This window comes from Triticum aestivum, chromosome 4D (genome assembly GCF_018294505.1).
Source record: "Triticum aestivum cultivar Chinese Spring chromosome 4D, IWGSC CS RefSeq v2.1, whole genome shotgun sequence".
Lineage (NCBI taxonomy): Eukaryota > Viridiplantae > Streptophyta > Magnoliopsida > Poales > Poaceae > Triticum > Triticum aestivum.
Genome location: NC_057805.1, coordinates 489669506 through 489689671, shown reverse-complemented (window position 1 = coordinate 489689671; position 20166 = coordinate 489669506).

The following is a 20166-nucleotide window of genomic DNA, read 5'->3' as shown; positions in this document are numbered from 1 at the left end:
TGGATTGAGTTTTCCCTTTGAAGTTATCTTATCGGATTGAGTCTTTAAGGATTTGAGAACACTTGATGTATGTCTTGCCGTTCTTATCTGTGGTGACAATGGGATATCACGTGATCCACTTGATGTATATTTTGGTGATCAACTTGCGGGTTCCGCCCATGAACCTATGCATAGGGGTTGGCACACGTTTTCGTCTTGACTCTCTGGTAGACACTTTGGGGCACTCTTTGAAGTACTTTGTGTTCGTTGAATAGATGAATATGAGATTGTGTGATGCATATCGTATAATCATGCCCATGGATACTTGAGGTGACATTGGAGTATCTAGGTGACATTAGGGTTTTGGTTGATTTGTGTCTTAAGGTGTTATTCTAGTATGAACCCTATGATGGACCGAACGGAAAGAATATCTTCATCTTATTTTACTACGGACTCTTGAATAGATCGATCAGAAAGGATAACTTTGAGGTGGTTTCGTACCCTACCATAATCTCTTTGTTTGTTCTCCGCTATTAGTGACTTTGGAGTGACTCTTTGTTGCATGTTGAGGGATAGTTATATGATCCAATTATGTTATTATTGTTGAGAGAACTTGCACTAGTGAAAGTATGAACCCTAGGCCTTGTTTCCTAAGATTGCAATACCTTTTACGCTCACTTTTATCGCTTGCTACCTTGCTGTTTTTATATTTTCAGATTACAAAAACCTATATCTACCATCCATATTGCACTTGTATCACCATCTCTTCGCTGAACTAGTGCACCTATACAATTTACCATTGTATTGGGTGTGTTGGGGACACAAGAGACTCTTTGTTATTTGGTTGCAGGGTTGCTTGAGAGAGACCATCTTCATACTACGCCTCCCACGGATTGATAAACCTTAGGTCATCCACTTGAGGGAAATTTGCTACTGTCCTACAAACCTCTGCACTTGGAGGCCCAACAACGTCTACAAGAAGAAGGTTGCGTAGTAGACATCAACAAGCCATAGGTGTTGGGGAACGTTGCATGGAAAACAAAAAAAATCTACGCACACGCAAGATCTATCCACAGAGATGCATAGCAATGAGGGAGAGAGTGTGTCTATGTACCCTCGTAGACCGTAAGCGGAAGCGTTTAGTAACGCAGTTGATGTAGTCGAACTTCATTGCGGTCCAACCGATCGAGTATCGAACGTACGACACCTTCGCGTTCAGCACACGTTCATCTCGGTGACGTCCTCGCCTTCTTGATCCAGCAAGACAGCGAAGTAGTGGATGAGTTTCGGCAGCATGACGGCGTGGTGACGGTGATGGTGAAGTTATCTCTGCAGGGCTTTGCCTAAGCACTACGAAAATATGACCGAGGGTGTAAACGATGGAGGGGGCGCCGCACATGGCTAAGACAATGTTGTGTGTTGTGTGGCGCCCCCTCCCTCTCATATATATAGGTGGGAGGGAGAAGGGAGAGGACAGGAGGCGCCCCAAGTAGGGCTGAATCCTACTTGGGCTCCTGCCCTGGCCGCCCCCCCTTACCATATATGCCGGAGAGCAAAAGGAAAGGGGGGAGAGAGAAGGGAAGGGGAGGCCGAATCCCCCTTTCCTTTATCCCATAGGCCGGCTGCCATAAGGGGGTGCGCCAGCCCCTTGTGGGCTGGTGTGCTCCCCTCTACCAACCCAATAGGCCCATCTTTCTCCCGGGGGTGTCCGGAACCCCTTCCGGTGCCCCGATAAGTACCCGGTACCACCCGAAACACTTCCGGTGTCCAAATACCATTGTCCTATATATCAATCTTTACCTCCGAACCATTCCGTAGCTCCTCGTTATGTCCGTGATCTCATCCGGGATTCCGAACAACATTCGATCACTAAATCACATAACTCATATAACACAATATCGTCATCGAACGTTAAGCGTGCGGACCCTACGGGTTCGAGAACTATGTAGACATGACCGAGACACCTCTCCGATCAATAACCAATAGCGGAACCTAGATGCCCGTATTGGCTCCTACATATTCTACGAAGATCTTTATCGATCGAACCTTATGACAACATACGTAATTCCCTTTGTCCATCGGTATGTTCTTGCCCGAGATTCGATCGTTGGTATCTACATACCTAGTTCAATCTTGTTTCCAGCAAGTCTCTTTACTCGTTCCATAATACATCATCTTGTAACTAACTCATTAGTCATTTGCTTGCAAGGCTTCTTATGATGTGTATTACCGAGAGGGCCCAGAGATACTTCTTCGATACTCAGAGTGACAAATCCTAATCTTGATCTATGCCAACTCAACAAACACCTTCGGAGATACCTGTAGAGCATCTTTATGATCGCCCAGTTACGTTGTGACATTTGATAGCACACAAGGTATTCTCCAGTATTCGGGAGTTGCATAATCTCATAGTCAAAGGAATATGTATTTGTCATCAAGAAAGCAATAGCAATAAACTAAACGATCAATATTTGTCCATCACATCATTCTCCTAATGATGTGTTCCTATTATCAAATAACAACTCATGTCTATGGTTAGGAAACCTTAACCATCTTTGATCAACGATCTAGTCTAGTAGAGGCTAACTAGGGACATAGTATTTTTTTATGTATTCACACACATATTTAAGTTTCTGGTCAATACAATTCTAGAATGAATAATAAACCTTTATCATGAATGAGGAAATATAAAATAATAACAACTTTATTATTGCCTCTAGGGCATATTTCCATCAGTCTCCCACTTGCACTAAAGTCAATAATCTAGATTACATTATAATGAATCTAACACCCATGGAGTCTTGGTGCTGATCATGTTTTGCCCGCGAAAGAGGCTTAGTCAATGGGTCTGCCACATTCTGATCCATATGTACTTTGCAAATTTCTGTGTCTCCATTCTTGACCTTTTCACGAATGGAGTTGAAGCATCTCTTGATGTGTTTTGTTCTCTTGTGAAACCTGGATTCCTTTGCCAAAGGCAATTGCTCCAGTGTTGTCACAAAAGATTGTCATTGGACCCGATGCACTAGGTATTACACGTAGATCAGATATGAACTCCTTCATCCAGACTTCTTCATGTGCTGCTTCCGACGCAACTATGTTCTCCGCTTAACACGTAGATCCCGCCACAACTAAGGATGGCAATGGGTCGGGTTTGGATCGGGTTGAACAATATCAAATCCACATCCATATCCATGAAGACAGTCTTTGCCCGCCCATGAAAATATCCATGGGTGAAAAAGAGTGTCATGTCCAAACCCAATGGATATCCATACCCACTGCATATCCATTGGGTCCTCTCGAGACATATAAATAAGGAATAACACAATGCTAACATAAGTGTCGGTGTCAAAACCGGCGGATCTCGGGTAGGGGGTCCCGAACTGTGCGTCTAAGGCAGATGGTAACAGGAGGCAGGGGACACAATGTTTACCCAGGTTCGGGCCCTCTCGATGGAGGTAATACCCTACTTCTTGCTTGATTGATCTTGAGGATATGAGTATTACAAGAGTTGATCTACCACGAGATCGTAGAGGCTAAACCCTAGAAGCTAGCCTATGATTACGATTTGTTCTTGTCCTACGGACTAAACCCTCCGGTTTATATAGGCACCGGAGGGGGCTAGGGTTACACAGAGTCGGTTACAAGGGAGGAGATCTACATATCCGAATTGCCAAGCTTGCCTTCCACGCCAAGGAGAGTCCCATCCGGACACGGGACGAAGTCTTCAATCTTGTATCTTCATAGTCCAACAGTCCGGCCAAAGCATATAGTCCGGCTGTCCGAGGACCCCCTAATCCAGGACTCCCTCAGTAGCCCCTGAACCAGGCTTCAATGACGATGAGTCCGGCGCGCAGATTGTCTTCGACATTGCAAGGCGGGTTCTTCCTCCGAATACTCCATAGAAGATTTCGACACAAGGATCGTGTCCGGCTCTGCAAAACAAATTCCACATACCACCGTAGAGAGTATAATATTTCCACAAATCTAATCTGCTGACAACTTTTCATAACGTGACATCACGCCATGGCCCGGTCATTATTCGAACCGTTTTTCTCAACCAGCTACTGCACATATTGCGAGGCAGTTTTCTTGGCACGTCTTGTCGAAGCAGAGATCGTGTCCCCTTATCACGGGATTCTCATCAATACGGGTGTGGGTAACCCAACCTCGCCATCAATCACGGCGCTTGGGGAATAAACGAGTTTACCGGGCCAGTGGGGAGGCGCAGGATCCCTGCTGCCTTTATAAGGGGATAAGAACTCCCTTTCGTACCCACGCTTTCTTCTTCCCGATTCATTCCCTCCGCTCGAGCTCCAGCGCCCAAGCGTTCGTCTTCTTCGCCCACAAAGGCCTTCCGAAAATGTCCTGATCTGGAGCAGGAGGCAAGTGGATGGCCTCTACCGTCCGGGAGAAGGATATCAAAAAGCTTCGGGAGGCCGGGTACCTGGCCAAGAAAATCAGCCACCGTCTCCCGACGGCGGGACAGATCGTCCCTACTCCGGAACCCCACGAGAGGGTTGTATTCCTCCCTCATTTTGTCCGCGGGCTAGGGTTTCCCCTCCACCCGTTCGTTCGCGGCATCATGTATTATTATGGGATTGATTTTCATGATCTATCCCCCAATTCCTTCCTCAACATCTCGACATTCATCGTCGTGTGTGAGGCTTTTCTCCGCATCTTGCCACACTTCGGCTTATGGCTGAAGATCTTTAATGTGAAGCCCAAGGTAGTGGGCGGCGAGCACGCCGAGTGCGGGGGCGCTATGGTGAGCAAGATGCCCAACGTTACATGGCCGATAGGTACTTTTAATGATTCCGTCAAAGAGTGGCAACATCAGTGGTTTTACATCACTGAGCCGCGCGGCACGGAATGGGCCGCTGCTCCCGAGTTCCGATCGGGAGCCCCTCTGCGGCTTACGTCCTGGCCCAAGAAGGGCCCGAACTGGTCTTCGTTCGACGAACTATCAGTGCTCCAGACGTGCGTTAAGGATATGGAAGACAAGAACATCGAACTCGTCAATGTAGTCCAGGTGATGTTAGTTCGCCGAATCCTGCCTTGTCAACACCGGACTTGCAATCTATGGGAATTCGATCCAGCCAAGCACCAGACCCTGCGAGAGCTCTTTGGCTCCTCGCACAAAGACATCTGGAAGGTGCTTTTCAAGTCCGGCAAATCATGGCCGGACTTGGCCGAGGACCGCGGGTACCAACTGTCCCACCCTGCAAGCTCGGTAAGTTATTTTACGTTTTATCCGTATAACCCAAAGGAAATGCTTAGTGTGTTTTCCTCAACTCCCCTAGGGCTGAACGAAGAAGGCGGAGCAGATCCGCTGTCCGGCCCCGCTGCCCGAAGGACCGGCCAACCCACTTCTGACGAAGATGCTGGTCCCGGCACCGTATAAGGCGCCGAAGAAGAAGGCCGAGAAAGAGGCCAAAAAGACCCGGGGTGGCCTTCGTCGCAGCGGCACTTCAGACACAATATCCGAACGTTCCAATGCCCGTTCTGCCTCCGAAGAGGATGAGGAGGAGGAGGAAGACGAATCCCCAGCGGGGGGGGGGGGGAGAGAAAGAAGAGGGCGGCCTCCATACACTTGGAGGCCGAGTCGCCTAAAAGGGGAAAAGCTCCTCTTCCAGAAGAGTCCACTGCCGCCGCCGACAACAGCCTAGCGTGGGATCCCAGGGCCCAGCCCCTGGTGAACTCGTGAGTATAAAATCCGAACACATTTATGCGTCCAGTCTCATCATGGCGTAATATTTTGACCTGAGCCATATTTTTTGTAGTCCGGCGAGGTCCCGCACCGAACAACTCTCATCAGAGGATTTGCTGAGCTCGGATGCTATGGAGAGCGCGACGCCCCCGAAGGCCCCTTCCCCGAAACATGTGGATAACACCGAGGCTTCGTCCCAGAAGGATCCCGGCCAAGGAGGGGAGGAAGAGATTGTGAAAGCGGCGCCTGGAGGTCAAACTTCAGGGGCCGGAGACATGGGGGAGAAGATTCCCATGGGAGTCGTCGGCGGGAGCCATCTTGAATTCGGCTCCCAGCCGGACGCAATTCCGGAGACCAATACGGCTCCAGAATCAAGCAGGCGGCCTCCCTCGGATGGAGGGGGCGTGCCTGTCCACCGGCAATCTCTGTCCAACCAGAGGTGCCAGATGCTTTGTTGGCGGCGCTGAAGAGCGCCTCCATCGTCGATGAACACCGTGCCCTTATGGGTGCGGTGATTGAGAAGATTCAGTCTGCTGAGAGTGGACTGAATGAAGCCTGCATCAGCCTTATAAGAGGCTTTGAGGTATGTTTTATGAGGTTTCGAAGAATGTCGTAGTATGGATAGTAGCCCCTGATACACTGTTCGGTGAAAGAAAGAACCGGACAGAGGATCAAATTTTATGTTTGCAGGAAGACTCATTTGGTGACATCTATCTCTCTTTTATAAGCAGGCGTCTGCAGCGGCTGCTGCCTCTCATACTGCGGAGGTCTCCGGACTGAATCAAAGTCTGGAGCGGGCCAAAGAAGAACTTGGCCAGTTGAAAAGGCAGTTGGAAGAGAAGCAAGGTATGCGCAAGCCTTGTTCGCATTTGGCGCGAATGAATTTCCAGTATGATAAGAAGGTTGTGGCCGAGGCCGAGGAAAAGGCAGCCGCAGAGCAGGCTCTTCGTGAGAAGCACGAGGCCAGGGTTATTGAAGCTGAGCAGAAGCTTCAAGAGGCCGTTAAGAAATGCGAGACCTTGGAGCGGAGTTTAACGGAGAAAGAATCTGAACTCACCAGGGCTCATCAGGCCGCACGCGATGCCCAGGGGGAAACCCAAGGCGCCCTGCAGGAGATCCAAGAGGCGAGGAAGATCGCCATGGGTAAGGCTCTTTTCCATGTAAATCAAGTATTTGAGGAGAAAATCATGTTTCTAATTTTGAGTTCGGATTTCTCCAGGGGTGTTTACGGATCTGCCCCGCAGCATATCGGATGCCGCCCAATTCTACCGAGCCAAAGAAAGGAACACTACGAATAAGCTCTTCTGGTCGCAGTATCTGGCACCGAATTATCCGGTGCCTTTCGTCGACCAACTGAAATAGCTGATCGAACTGCATAGGGCGGCCGAACTAGCCATGAAGGATTTGATTATCCGGCTATGGCCCGCCGAGCCGATTCCAAGCAGCTACTTCGGGGTCGTGAAGCGGCTTGTGGGTGCCTGCCCTCGACTTGACGTCATCAAGCGGTCGGTCTGTATAGAGGGTGCGCGAATGGCCTTCGCCCGCGCAAAGGTGCACTGGGGGAAGATGGATGCTGAAAAGCTGATGACCGAGGGACCGCCCGAGGGGAAGGAGCACCGCAAGCCCGAATTATATTATGAAAGTGTCATGAAAGGATCCTGCCTTGCGGCAGAGCAATGCATCAAGGATGTTATATTTCCATGAATGCAAATCATGTTGTAATGTTTGAACAAGGTCATTATTTATTGCCTGTTGTATAAAAGTTTATCCTCCTGCGCGGCCGTTTTATGTATTAATCCTGAGAGTTGGCCAGTCGTCGGCTTCTGCCCCCACGTAGGAAGTTCGGGGGTGTTCGGGATAAACCTGATCACTCTTTATCCCTGTTTTGGATCCTTCGAAGGAGGTGTTCAGCACAACGAACCAGGCAATCGGACTATAGGGCTTTATCACTCTCACTTAGCCATAGGAGCTTTAGGAAGGTAGGCGCAGCCCCTGGTGTTCGGAAGACCGCACGAGGGGCTCTATAAGCACCTGATCGGAAGAAAAACCGATCCATCGCACGCTGCATTGGTTATGGCATTATGCGGGAGAAATCCTTAAAGATTTTAGAACCTCTCGAACAGCTGACCAGCTCTCGCTGTATCATGACAGTCAATTTTCGGCTTTCTCTACTGAGGTGCTCGTCCGGAAGAACCGGGACACAATCGCAGTAGTTCTCCCTGTGCCACCTTAGCCGATATAGCGGAACGTAAGGCAGCAAAACATGGGAGCCGGGCAAACCCAACATTTGACCCAAGACATGATTCGGAGTTGATGCATATAATGCTATAAGTTCGGGGTGCCGAACTTCCCTGAAGGTGTTCGGACTTTATTGCCGTATTATGGGTAAAACGAAGCCCCTGGTATATTTAGGGCATATCGCGGTGTACGGATGCCACTTGACAAAAGAATTTCAATAAGAAATATCAGCAGATAAGCGTCGTATAAATCCACATATTGTATTTGAATAGTACGTCGATGCATATAAGTACAGGTAATGTGATAAAAAAGAAATATGACTGTGGAACCTGCTGAGACCAGGGGGGAAGAAGCTGTATGCGGATCCGGAGTATAGTCGGATGATCATCGCGGGGAATATCTAAGGATTCCCTTGCGCATTCAAGCTGCCTCCATATCGCCAGTCCTGGTCCACGCAAAGTTAAACCTGCAAGGAAAATGTAAGAAATGCTTGCGTGCCGCAGAGCGGCTGAGCGGCGGTGTGTGGCCTGTCCTGGCCTTCGCCGGGGTGTTTTTAATTAAGCTCTGGACGAGCCTTTTTATTCTGCCGCGAAGCAGTTCGGATTCCTTTGGCGGTGTCCGGGAGCCTGGCCGTCGACTCGAGGTTCGATTTAAAGGTGCCACTCGTTGCTTCCGCTGTTAAAGCAGCGGTATACTCTGTGGTACCAAGGAAAAGTTCGGCCTTGCCGTTAACCGTGATGACACCGTGCGGACCAGGCATCTTGAGTTTATGGTAGGCATAATGTGGCACCGCGTTGAATCGAGCGAACGTGGTTCGTCCGAGCAATGCCTGATAATCACTGCGAAAGGGGACGATGTCGAAGATTAACTCTTCGGCACGGTAGTTGTCTGGTGATCCGAAGACTACCTTAAGGGCGATGGAGCCTATACAACTGGCCTCCACACCTAGTATAACACCTCTGAAGGTGGTTTTAGTGGGTTTGATCACCGAATGATCAATGCCCATCTTGCGCACTGTGTCCTGGTAAAGCAGGTTTAGACTGCTGCCTCCGTCCATAAGGACTCGTGTGAGGTGGAACCCGTCAATTATTAGGTCTAGGACTAGTGCGGCTGGATTGCCCTGATTGGAGTTAACCGGACGATCCATGCGGTTGAAGGTGATCGGCCTGAGTTTATATTGTGGGACGACTGGTTCCGTTAAGTCGATATCCCTAAGGGTGCGCATCCAGTCCGGGTTGGGAGTGTGGGTGCCGTTTACCACGTTCACTGTTTGGATTTGCGGGGGAAATTTCTTTTGCCCTCCTGTACTCGGTGGTCTGGGCTCCTCGTCGCCATCATCGCTTTGAGACCCCTTATCTTTGTTTTTGGCGCCTGACCTGCAGGCTTGTTTGAAGACCCAGCATTCTCTGTTGGTATGATTGGCTGGCGTTCCCGGGGTGCCATGAATTTGGCATGGGCGGTCGAGTATGCGGTCCAGACTGGACGAACCGGGATTGTTATTTTGGAGTGGCCCCTTCCGCTGGCTGGACTTAGAGCCACTAAACCCGGCGTTGACTGTCGTATCTTCGGCATTTTCACCATGTTTGCGGTGCTTGTGTTTGTTGCGTCGGGGTTTGCCGTTGCTATCTCCGGCCTCTGATGCGCCAGGGTTGCTTGCTGTGTTGTTGTTACGGGCCAACCAGCTATCTTCGCCCGCGCAAAAGCGGGTCATGAGCGTCGTGAGGGCTGTCATGGATTTTGGCTTCTCTTGGCCGAGATGTCGGACGAGCCACTCGTCATGGATGTTATGTTTAAAGGCCGCTAGGGCTTCGGCATCCGGACAGTCGACAATTTGGTTCTTTTTAGTTAGGAACCGCGTCCAGAATTTCCTGGCTGACTCACTGGGCTGTTGTGTTATGTGACTTAAATCGTTAGCATCCGGTGGCCGCACATAAGTGCCCTGGAAGTTGTCCAGGAATGCGTCTGCCAGGTTCTCCCAACTACCGATGGAGTTTGCCGGCAAGCTATTCAGCCAATGCCGAGCCGGTCCTTTGAGTTTTAGCGGGAGATACTTGATGGCGTGTAGATCATCCCCGCGGGCCATGTGAATGTGGAGGAAGAAATCCTCTATCCATACCGCGGGGTCTGTAGTGCCATCATATGATTCAATGTTTACGGGTTTAAACCCTTCTGGGAATTCATGATCCATTACTTCATCAGTGAAGCATAGGGGGTGTGCGGCGCCTCTGTGCCGGGCTATATCACGACGCAGTTCATACGAGTCTTGTCTGCTGTGTTCGGCCCGGCCGAATTTGCTTTTAGTATATCCGACGTGACGGTTGTCGTCACGCGTTGAGGCGCGCCCCCGTGATCCGTAGATCGATCTTGCATGTCCTGCTTTGTTTTTCAATACGTCTCGCAGGTCCTTCGTATTACCCTGGGCCTTAGTATTTTTGTTTGACTGGTGGTGGGGTGTGGGCTGGACTTCGGCCTGATACGCCGCTTTGTCTCGGCCACGGGGTGGCCGGTCAGGCGCATCATACGCTGGAAGCGTAGGCTTTAATGCCTCCTCCTCGAGTTGGGGTAGCAACCTGCGCTTTGGGTAACTTTTGGTTGGGCGCTCGAGTTCGTATTCCTCGGCCGCTAGGACCTCAGTCCATCTATCCGCTAGCAGATCTTGGTCAGCTTGAAGCTGCTGTTGCTTCTTCTTCAGGCTATTTGCTGTGGCTATAAGCCGGCGCTTGAAGCGCTCCTTCTCGACGGGATCCTCAGGCACGATAAATTCTTCGTCGCCGAGGCTCACCTCGTCTTCGGAGAAAGGCATGTAATTGTCATCCTCTGATTCTCCGTCTGCTACCTGTTCCTTAGGGCTAGCTTGCCCATCCTCCCGCTCGAGGTCTGGCTGGAGGGGATTGTCTTCGTCTTCGGCACTATCCGCAACGTTATTGTTTCTATTGCCGGTATCACCGCTTTTGCTATGGCGGGGCTTGGAGCAGCGCCGTTGACGCCGGTGCTTAGATTGCTTCTCGAGGGGATTATCCTCTATTTCCTTATTGCCATCGCTCTCTTTGGGGTGTCCACCATGTATATATCATATGATGAGGTGACAGTCCACCGTCCTGTGGGTGGTGGTTCCTGTTCGTCTCCTGCATCATCGTCCATACCGTCGATGTCTTCGGAGCCGAAATCGAGCATGTCGGTTAAGTCGTCGACAGTGGCTATCAAGTGGGTGGTGGGTGGGGAACGAATTTCTTCATCGTCCGCTTCCCACTCAAGCCGGACATAGTTCGGCCAAGGGTCTCCTGACAAGGAGAGAGACCTTAATGAATTTAGCACGTCGCCGAGGGGCGAGTGCTGAAAGATATCCGCGGAGGAAAACTCCATGATCGGCGCCCAATCAGATTCGATAGGTACGGACGCAGGCGGTTCAGAGCCCGTGGCCGGGGACGAATCCAAGTGTCCGGCAACATAGGTCTCATAGGAGGTGAAATCAGTATTCGGTTCTATCACCACTGAGTGTGCGGCCTCCGTGGCGGGGGTCCATCCACCCGTCATCAGACGGCGCAATCTGCTCCGGATTGAGGGCCGGAGTAGCCACAGGTGTGATCTCCCGAACACCGTCCGACGGCAGAGCGAAGTCATGCTCGTCGTGACTGTGCGGCGCGCCTGACATGGGCTCGAATCCGTCAAAGATCAAGTCTCCGCGAATGTCGGCAGTATAGTTTAAGTTTCCAAACCTGACCCGACGGCCAGGGGCGTAGCTCTCGATCTGCTCCAGGTGGCCATGCGAGTTGGCCCGCAGTACGAAGCCGCTGAATACGAAGATCTGTCCGGGGAGGAAAACCTCACCCTGGATCGCATCGTTACCGATGATCGAAGGAGCCATCAAACCTTATGGTGACGGCATGGTGGAACTCTCAATGAAAGCACCAATGTCGGTGTCAAAACCGGCGGATCTCGGGTAGGGGGTCCCGAACTGTGCGTCTAAGGCGGATGGTAACAGGAGGCGGGGGACACAATGTTTACCCAGGTTCGGGCCATCTCGATGGAGGTAATACCCTACTTCTTGCTTGATTGATCTTGATGATATGAGTATTACAAGAGTTGATCTACCACGAGATCGTAGAGGCTAAACCCTAGAAGCTAGCCTATGATTATGATTTGTTCTTGTCCTACGGACTAAACCCTCCGGTTTATATAGACACCGGAGGGGGCTAGGGTTACACAGAGTCGGTTACAAGGGAGGAGATCTACATATCCGAATTGCCAAGCTTGCCTTCCACGCCAAGGAGAGTCCCATCCGGACACGGGACGAAGTCTTCAATCTTCTATCTTCATAGTCCAACAGTCCGGCCAAAGCATATAGTCTGGCTGTCCGAGGACCCCCTAATCCAGGACTCCCTCAATAAGCTCTTATATTCTTCACCTCGTGGCAGGCTAGGCTTCACTTATGGTAAATCAACGTCTACTCACAACCTAAGATCATTTACTATTTTTCTAATTGATGAGAATGACGAGTCATTTAACAAGGAGATAAAAATAAGTGAAGGGGTGTTGGAGTTTGTTATGGAGGGGATTGAGTGTCAACTAATAAAATTTAAAATAAGGATTGTGTAGTTTCTTTTGCATGTTTTAGATAACAAAGTGTAAAATTGCAGTGCGACATGTGACTGTAGGGGTAGGGATAGCAGATTTTTTGCCCATTAAGTCATACTATTGGGTTGGGTTTGGGTATACCCACAGGTACAAGATTATATCCGTGCCCTACCCATGAGCAATTGGGTCGGGTTTGGGCGTTGCCCATGGACACAAAAGCATATCCAAACCCTATCCATTCGGGCCGGATACCCATGGATATCCATGTCCATGGGTAAAATTGCCATCCTTAGGCACGACGCTCTATTGGAACTGCACCAACTGATAGCTCCACCATAAATATGTATCCGGTCTGAGACTTAGAGTCATCCGGATCTGTGTCGAAGCTAGCATCGACATAACCCTTTACGACGAGCTCTTCGTCACCTCCATAAACGAGAAACATATCCTTGGTCCTTTTCAGGTACTTCTTCTTGACCGCTATCTAGTGATCCACTCCTGGATTACTTTGGTACCTCCCTGCCAAACTTATGGCAAGGCACACATCAGGTCTGGTACACAGCATAGCATACATGATAGAACCTATGGCTGAGGCATAGGGAATGACTTACATTTTTCTCTATCTTCTGAAGTGGTCGGTCTTTGAGTCTTACTCAACTTCACACCTTGTAACACAGGCAACAACCCTTTCTTTGATATATCCATTTTGAACTTCTTCAAAACTTTGTCAAGGTATGTGCTTTGTGAAAGTCATATTAAGCGTCTTGATCTTTCTCTATAGATCTTGATGCCCAATATATAAGCAGCTTCACCGAGGTCTTTCATTGAAAAATGCTATCCAGAAATTCTATATCATTTCCAATCAACAATATGTCATCCACATATAATATCATAAATGCTACGGAGCTCCCACTCACTTTCTTGTAAATACAGACTTCACCATAAGTCTGTATAAAACCATATGCTTTGATCAGCTCATCAAAGCATATATTCCAACTCCGAGATGCTTCCACCAGTCCATAGATGGATCGCTGGAGCTTGCACACTTTGTTAGCACCTTTAGGATCGACAAAACCTTCTGGTTGCATCATATACAACTCTTCTTTAAGAAATCCATTAAGGAATGCAGTTTTGATGTCCATTTGCCAAATTTCATAATCATAAAATGTGGAAATTGCTAACATGATTCAGACAGACTTAAGCATCGCTACAGGTGAGAAAGTCTCATTGTAGTCAACCCCTTGAACTTGTCGAAAACCTTTCGCAACAAGTCGAGCTTTCTAGACAGTAATATTACCATCAGCGTCTGTCTTCCTCTTGAAGATCCATTTATTCTCTATGGCTTGCCGATCATCGGGCAAGTCCACCAAAGTCCACACTTTGTTCTCATACATGGATCCTATCTTAGATTTCATGGCCTCAAGCCATTTGTAGGAATCTAGGCTCATCATAGCTTCTTCATAGTTCATAGGTTTGTCTTGGTCTAATAACATGACTTCCAGGACAGGATTACTGTACCACTCTGGTGCGGAACGTGCTCTGGTTGACCTACGAAGTTTAGTAGTAACTTGATCTGAAGTTTCGTGATCATCATCATTAGCTTCCTCTCTAGTTGGTGTAGGCATCACGGGAACGGTTTTCTCTGGTGAGCCACTTTCCAATTCGAGAGAAGGTACAATTACCTCATCAAGTTCTACTTTCCTCCCACTCACTTCTTTCGAGAGAAACTCCTTCTCTAGAAAGGACCCATTCTTAGCAACAAAGATCTTGCCTTCCGATCTATGGTAGAAGGTGTGCCCAATAGTTTCTTTAGGGTATCCTATGAAGACGCACTTCTTCGATTTGGGTTCGAGCTTATCAGGCTGAAGCCTTTTTACATAAGTGTCGCAACCCCAAACTTTAAGAAACGACAGCTTTGGTTTCTTGCAAAACCATAGTTTATACGGTGTCGTCTCAACGGATTTAGGCGGTGGCGTATTTAACGTGAATGCGTCTGTCTCTAATGCATAACCCCAAAATGATAAAGGCAAATCGGTAAGAGACATCATAGAATGCACCAAATCTAATAGAGTACGGTTACGACGTTCGGACACACCATTATGCTGTGGTGTTCCAGGTGGCGTGAGTTGTGAAATTATTCTACGTTGTTTTAAATGAAGGCCAAACTCGTAACTCAAATATTCGCCTCCGCGATCAGATCGTAGAAACTTTATTTTCTTATTACGATGATTCTCCACTTCACTCTGAAATTCTTTGAACTTTTCAAATGTTTCAGACTTGTGTTTCATCAAGTAGATATATCCATACCTACTCAAATCATCTGTGAAGGTGAGAAAATAACGATACCCGCTGCGTGCTTCAACACTCATCAGATCGCATACATCGGTATGTATTATTTCCAATAAGTCATTAGCTCGCTCCATTGTTTCGGAGAACGGAGTTTTAGTCATCTTGCCCATGAGGCATGGTTCGCAAGTATCAAATGATTCATAATCAAGTGATTCCAAAAGTCCATTAGCATGGAGTTTCTTCATGCGCTTTACACCAATATGACCTAAACGGCAGTGCCACAAGTATGTTGCACTATCATTATCAACTTTGCTTGTCATCAATATTATGAAAATATGTGTATCACCACCATCGAGATTCAATAAGAATAGACCATTCATCAAGGGTGCATGACCATAAAAGATATTACTCATATAAATAAACAACAATTATTCTCTGACTTAAATGTATAACCGTCTCGCATTAAACAAGATCCAGATATAATGTTCATGCTCAACGCAGGCACCAAATAACAATTATTTATGTCTAAAACTAATCCCGAAGGTAGATGTAGAGGTAGCGTGCCGACGACGATCACATCGACCTTGGAACCATTCCCGACGTGCATCGTCACCTCGTCCTTAGCCAATCTTCGTTTATTCCACAGCTCCTATTTCGAGTTACAAATATGAGCAACCGAACCAGTATCAAATACCCAGGCGCTGCTACGAGCACTAGTAAGGAACACATCAATAACATGTATATAAAATATACCTTTGTTCACTTTGCCATCCTTCTTATCCACCAAATACTTGGGGCAGTTCCGCTTCCAGTGACCACTCCCTTTGTAGTAGAAGCACTCAGTTTCAGGCTTAGGTCCAGCTTTGGGCTTCTTCACAGGAGCGGCAACTTGTTTGCCATTCTTCTTGAAGTTCCCTTTCTTTCCTTTGCCTTTTTTCTTGAAACTAGTGGTCTTGTCAACAATCAACACTTGATGCTCCTTCTTGATTTCTACCTTCGCCGATTTCAGCATCGCGAAGAGCTCGGGAATTGTTTTCTCCATCCCTTGCATATTATAGTTCATCATGAAGCCTTTGTAGCTTGGTGGCAGTGATTGAAGAACTCTGTCAATAACACTCTCAACTAGAAAATCAATTCCCAGCTGAGTCAAGTGTTTATGATACCCAGACATTTTTAGTATGTGTTCACTGACAAAACTATTCTCCTCCATCTTGTAGCTATAGAACTTGCTGGAGACTTCATATCTCTCAACCCGGGCATTAGCTTGAAATATCAATTTCAGCTCCTGGAACATCTCATATGCTCCATGATGTTCAAAACGTCTTTGAAGTCCTGGTTCTAAGACGTAAAGCATGGCACACTGAACTATCGAGTATTCATCAGATCGATGTTGCCAGACGTTCATAACATCTTCACCATCTCCTGCAGCAGGTCTGTCACCTAGCGGTGCATCAAGAACATAATTCTTATGTGCAGCAATGAGGATAATCCTCAAATTACGGACCCAGTCCGTGTAGTTGCTACCATCATCTTTCATCTTAGCTTTCTCTAGGAACGCATTAAAATTGAAGGGAACGGTAGCACGGGCCATTGATCTACAACATAGATATGCAGAACTATGGAGACCAAGTTCATGATAAATTAAGTTAAATTAATCAAATTACTAATGAACTCCCACTTAAATTAACATCCCTCAAGTTATAGTGATACATGATCCAAATCAACTAACCCATTTCTGATCATCACGTGAGATGGGGTAGTCATCAATAGTGAACATCTCTATGTTGATCATATCTACTATATGACTCATGTTTGACCTTTCGGTCTCTAGTGTTCCGAGACCATGTCTGTAGATGCTAGGCTCGTCAAGTTTAACCCAAGTATTCCGCGTGTGTAAATCTGGCTTACACCCATTGTATGTGAACGTAGAGTCTATCACACCCGATCATCACGAGGTGCTTCGAAAAGATGAACTTTAGCAACGGTGCATACTCCGGGAGAACACTTTTATCTTGAAATTTAGTGAAGGGATCATCTTATAATGCAACCGCCGTTCTAAGCAAAATAAGATGCATAAAGGATAAACATCACATGCAATCAAAATATGTAACATGATATGGCCATCATCATCTTGTGCTTTTGATCTCCATCTCCAAAGCATTGTCATGATCTCCATCGTCACCGGCTCGACACCTTGATCTCCATCATTGCGTCGTGGTCGTCTCGCCAACTATTGCTTCTACAGCTATTGCTAACTCGTAGCGATAAAGTAAAGCAATTACATAGCGTTTGCATTTCATACAATAATTAAGAGATAACCATAAGGCTCCTACCGGTTGTCGATATTACAAAACATGATCATCTCATACAACAATGCATAACTCATCACATCTTAACCATATCACATCACAACATGCCCTGCAAAAACAATTTAGATGTCCTCTTCTTTGTTGTTGCAAGTTTTACGTGGCTGCTACGGGCTTCCAGCAAGAACCGTTCTTACCTACGGCAAAAACCACAACGGTGATTCATCAAGCTTGCTGTTTTAACCTTCTTCAAGGACCGGCCGCAGTCAAATCCGATTCAACTAAAGTAGGAGAAATAGACACCCGCCAGCCACCTTTATGCAAAACAAGTTGCATGTTTGTCGGTGGAACCGGTCTCATGTACGTGGACATGTAAGGTTGGTCCGGGCCGCTTCATCTTACAATACCGCCGAATCAAAATAAGACGTTAGTGGTAAGCAGTATGACCATCACCGCACACAAATCTTTGTGTTCTACTCGTGCATATCATCTACGCATAGACCTGTTTCATGATGCCATTGTTGGGGAACGTTGCATGGAAAACAAAAATATTTCTACGCACACGCAAGATCTATCCATGGATATGCATAGCAGCAAGGGGGGAGTGTGTCCTCGTACCCTCATAGACCGTAAGCGGAAGCGTTTAGTAACGCAGTTGATTTAGTCGAACTTCTTCGCGATCCAACTGATCGGGTACCGAACGTACGGCACCTCCGTGTTCAGCTAGCACACGTTCAGCTCGGTGAAGTCCTCGCCTTGTTGATCGAGCAAGACGGTGAAGTAGTGGATGAGTTCCGGTAGCACAATGGCGTGGTGTTGGTGATGGTGAAGTTATCTCCGGAGGGCTTCGCCTAAGCAGTAGAAAAATATGACCAAGGGTGTAAACGGTGGAAGGGCGCGCCGCACACGGCTAAGACAATGTTGTCTGTTCTGTGGCGCCCCCTCCCTCTCATATATATAGGTGGTAGGGAGAGGGGAGAGGCCAGGAGGTGCCCCAAGTAGGGCCGAATCCTACTTCGGCTCCTGCCCTGGCCGCGCCCCCCTTACCATATATGCCGAAGGGCAAAAGGAAAGGGGGGAGAGGGAAGGGAAGGGGAGGCCGAATCCCCCTTTCCTTTCTCCCACAGGCCAGCTGCCATAGGGGGGTGCACCAGCCCCTTGTGGGCTGGTGTGCTCCCCTCTACTGGCCCAATAGCCCATCTTTCTCCCGGGGGTGTCCGGAACCCCTTCGGGTGCCCCGGCAAGTACCCGGTACCACCCGAAACACTTCCGGTGTCCAAATACCATTGTCCTATATATCAATCTTTACCTTCGGACCATTCCGGTGCTCCTCGTCATGTCCGCGATCTCATCTAGGACTCTGAACAACATTCGGTCACTAAATCACATAACTCATACAACAATATATTGTCATCAAACGTTAAGCGTGTGGACCCTACGGGTTCGAGAATTATCTAGACATGACCGAGACACCTCTCCGGTCAATAGCCAATAGCGGAACCTGGATGCCCATATTGGCTCCTACATATTCTACGAAGATCTTTATCGGTCGAACCTTATGACATCATACGTCATTCCCTTTGTCCATCGGTATTTTACTTGACCGGGATTCGATTGTTGGTATCTTCATACCTAGTTCAATCTCGTTTCCGGCAAGTCTCTTTACTCGTTCCGTAATACATCATCTCGTAACTAATGAAGGAAATATGCCCTAGAGGCAATAATATAGTTGTTATTTATATTTCCTTATATCATGATAAATGTTTATTATTCATGCTAGAATTGTATTAACCGGAAACTTGGTACATGTGTGGATACATAGACAAAACAGAGTGTCCCCAGTATGCCTCTACTTGACTAGCTCTTTAATCAAAGATGGTTAAGTTTCCTGACCATAGACATGTGTTGTCATTTGATGAACGGGATCACATCATTAGAGAATGATGTGATGGACAAGACCCATCCGTTAGCTTAGCATAATGATCGTTAAGTTTTATTGCTATTGCTTTCTTCATGACTTATACATATTCCTCTGACTATGAGATTATGCAACTCCCGAATACCGAAGGAACACCTTGTGTGCTATCAAACGTCACAACGTAACTGGGTGATTATAAAGATGCTCTACAGGTGTCTCCGAAGGTGTTTGTTGGGTTGTCATAGATCAAGATTATGATTTGTCACTCCGGGTATCGGAGAGGTATCTTTGGGCCCTCTCGGTAATGCACATCACTATAAGCCTTGCAAGCAATGTGACTAATGAGTTAGTTGCGGGATGATGCATTACGCAACGAGTAAAGAGACTTGGCGGTAACGAGATTGAACTAAGTATGATGATACCGACGATCGAATCTCGGGCAAGTAACATACCGATGACAAAGGGAATAACATATGTTGTCATTGCGGTTTGACCGATAAAGATCTTAGTAGAATATGTAGGAACCAATATGAGCATCCAGGTTCCGCTATTGATTATTGACCGGAGATGTGTCTCGCTCATGTCTACATAGTTCTCGAACCCGTAGGGTCCGCACGCTTAACGTTTGATGACGATTTGTATTATGAGTTATGTGTTTTTGTGACCGAAGTTTGTTCGGAGTCCCGGATGAGATCACGGACATGACAAGGAGTCTCTAAATAGTCGAGAGGTAAAGATTGATATATTGGAAGGCAGTATTCAGACATCGGAATGGTTTCGAGTGGTTCGGGTATTTTACCCGAGTACCGAGGGGTTACCAGAACCCCCCGGGGGAAGTATTGGGTCTACATGGGCCTTAGTGGAGAGATAGGGGAGCCCGCAAGGGGTGGCCGCACCCCATGGGAGTACGAATTGGACTAGGGGAGGGTCGGCGCCCCCCTTTCCCTCTCCCTCTCCTTCCATTTCCCCTCCGATAAGAAAGGAAAAGGGGGGGGGCGAATCCTACTAGGAATGGTGTCCTAGTAGGACACCCCCATGGCTCGCCCCTCTTGACCGGCCGCCTCCTCCTCCCCTCCTTTATATACGGGGGCAGGGGGCACCCCATAGATCATCAATTGTTCTCTTAGCCCTGTGCGGTGCCCCCTCCATAG